The 2,921-nt window shown below is 39.6% G+C and overlaps 1 pseudogene; it reads left to right on the top strand.

The window, feature by feature from the left end:
* The first annotated feature begins 2,224 nt into the window (after positions 1–2,224).
* On the top strand, positions 2,225–2,380 carry LOC142397033 (U2 spliceosomal RNA; annotated as a pseudogene).
* The last annotated feature ends 541 nt before the right edge of the window (positions 2,381–2,921 follow it).

The raw sequence follows: 2,921 nt of genomic DNA on the forward strand, positions 1-2,921 counted from the left end.
GTATTTGAATTTGCCTGGTGATACATAAGGAAATCTGAATATGCTTTTTAGGCACGTGGTAAAAATTCCTCAATCTAATTCTCCTTCCTTGCATTTTGTGTCTGTGTTTGTGCTAAAGAAGCATTCAGCAGGAGTGTTATACCTTCCAGTGGGGTCTCCATTATGTGTGTGTTGTCTCTGTGTACAACTGTGTAGTAAATTGATGGAACAGTTAGGACATGGCAACTGCATAATTAAAATATCTCTGTCTGTGTTCATGAGCTACTCTGGAGGCCGTGAAAACCTTCATCCAGCTACAGTGTATAAGTTTAAATCATCTGTATTTTTAGTAAAAGTATTTCTGCTTTACTGAAGAAAAACTGCCTGAAATATAAAAGTAGTAAACCTTTAAAAAGTATGTGTTTTTTTTCCCCTCAAATGCTTGAAGTTTCATAGAGTGCAATTGCATCAATTCTATGCATCTCCTGTCTGTATGTGAAAGTTGTTGAGTAAAAAACTGCAATCTGTCAATTTATTTCCCCCGAATACACCAAGCATCACAAATTTAAAGTTTAGTTTTAGAGAATAGATAAGAAAAATATGTGCTCCACAGCCCAACTTCATACTCAACCACCAGCTGCCACTCAGAAGAAATTCAATTATTTAGGAAATTACTGAAACTGAAGTAAATAGATTGTTTGGCAACAGTCTCAAAGGAGTTGCTGATAGACCAAGAGTTATTTATTTTTGGCTACAATCATACAATCATCTCACCTGGGCTCTGATGTTAAGATTTAGAGATAGTGTCGGTCATCAGATTAATTACTCCACCAAAGCCTTTCCTGCAGAGCCTGGGGATGTATTTTGGTTCATTAAAAAAGAATAAAAACAAACAAACAAACAAAAAATACAGGTCAAATCCGATGGGTTGGAGGAGTTTGTGGGGTCCATCCATCCTCTTTGCTTTTCTCATATTTGGACTTTTCATTTTATGTTCATTTCCTGTTTCTTAGGCAAAGCAGTTATTTTGTTAATTGGTCTCCTCTCTGTATTTGGTGTAACAGTTCCATCCTGATCCATGCACTTTCCTCCAGATTTGATATTTATATACTGCTACTTGTTTTCTGGGAAGTGATTGTTGTATCACTAATGAACTCCTTCTCTGTAGCAGTGGGAACAGCTGTTCTGCCATTTCCAGGGTGACCCTTATTACAGGCTGTTTATACAACTGCACATAGACCTTAGTGTCTAAATGTACTTTAACTTTTTTCTTCAATTAGTAAAGAGGTTTGAGCTATTAAATGGATTAATGCAATGTTTAAAAAAGCTATTTGCTGAAAACCAAAGCCACATTTACAAGGCACATCTAATGGTGTCAGATATATTCAATTCCACTGTTTAAAGGGACATTATGTAATTTCTTCCTCCGTCTAGTGGTGCAATTTTATTTTGCAAAGTCGAATGAATTTGCTCTCTAGCGCCTCGCGTTTTCAAATGTGCGTTGCAACTTCTTGAACTACGGCAGGCGGTATGTGTCAAGACTCAAGAAGCTATAAATTCAGACTCAAGGTCCAAACAAACAAAAAGACATCAAGACACACAGTACAAAGGATTACATAACACACATACAACAACACTATAAATACAGATGACAGATAACATGTCAGATAACATAAGTTGACATAGCCTTTGGTGTGCAAACACGAACTACTTTTCATGTTATGGTTCTGCAACCTCGACCAAGAATTTCTAGTGACGCAAAATGGCGCGCCCAACACCAAGCGAGAATGACAACAACACAGACAACCGGAAAGGCACACCGAGGACCAATCACAGCCGCTTTTGTCTGCGCACTTCCGTTGGTGGTCTGCGTGCGTCTGTCGCGTAGTCAGGATTTTTTTGAGGTGCACGAGAACACGCGCAGAGCCTCTGCGTGGGGGAGTGGTCAAGATTTTGACGCTCGCAGAGGCTATGCGTCCGAGCGTCAGAGGCTTTGCGTCTGAAGCATAAATTAGGCTTTAGCAGCAGTGTGTAGTTGCTATCTGGAAAGTGTTCTTTTAAATAAACTCCCGGTAAACTTACAAACTTTCTAATGCCTCGTTTTGTGAGTTAAGAGCCTATGTGTACTACGGTAGAAGTTTGGTAACAATCAACGCATTATTAGTGGGATAATTTACGAGATACAATCTATTTACCATTAGCGCCGGTAATAAGCATTCGGCGGACGTGACGTCAAAATGACGTCATTTCTGCTTGCAGGCCTGGCGTTAGGGATACGTCCCCTACCCGGGGACCATAAATTAAATAGAATTTTGGAACAGGGAGATGGAATAGGGGCTTGCTCCGTCCACTACACGCATCGACCTGGTATTGCAATATCTCCAGGAACGTTGCACTAAAAAAAAAAAAAAAAAAAAAAAAAAAGGCCTGGCGTTGGGGAAAACGCGATTCGAAGTGCTTTTTGTCCCTCTTGGCACTTAGTCGTTTTTCATAGACCGGAAGGACATGGCAGCCTCCATAGAGCTTGCCCGCTCTATGTAGATACAGACAAGTTATTCTTCACTCAGGAGGATAATTTAGATTTTTGACAGAGATCATTTTACACCAATGAGGACTAATTTATGAATGGATATGTTGATTTGAGCTAATAAATGACTTAATTTATTACATAGTGTGCCTTTAAGTTCTGACTTGACTCACTAACTTAACTCAGGTCACTTAACTCAAAACCACTGCATGTAATCTCTTGAATCGTATTGTGCAAAGATGCCATCATGGCAACCTTTGCGAAATCTGCCGAGCTAAGAGCTGAACGAACATCCAATCACGACCCAAATACATCCTGATTGGGTGATTGTTCATGCAACCTATACCTACTTGTGACGAATATACAACCTCTGGAGGCCATGGGAGTAACTGCATGTCTATTGTAAAAAAAATAG

Source organism: Odontesthes bonariensis, chromosome 12, assembly GCF_027942865.1.
Source record: "Odontesthes bonariensis isolate fOdoBon6 chromosome 12, fOdoBon6.hap1, whole genome shotgun sequence".
In the NCBI taxonomy this organism is placed as follows: domain Eukaryota; kingdom Metazoa; phylum Chordata; class Actinopteri; order Atheriniformes; family Atherinopsidae; genus Odontesthes; species Odontesthes bonariensis.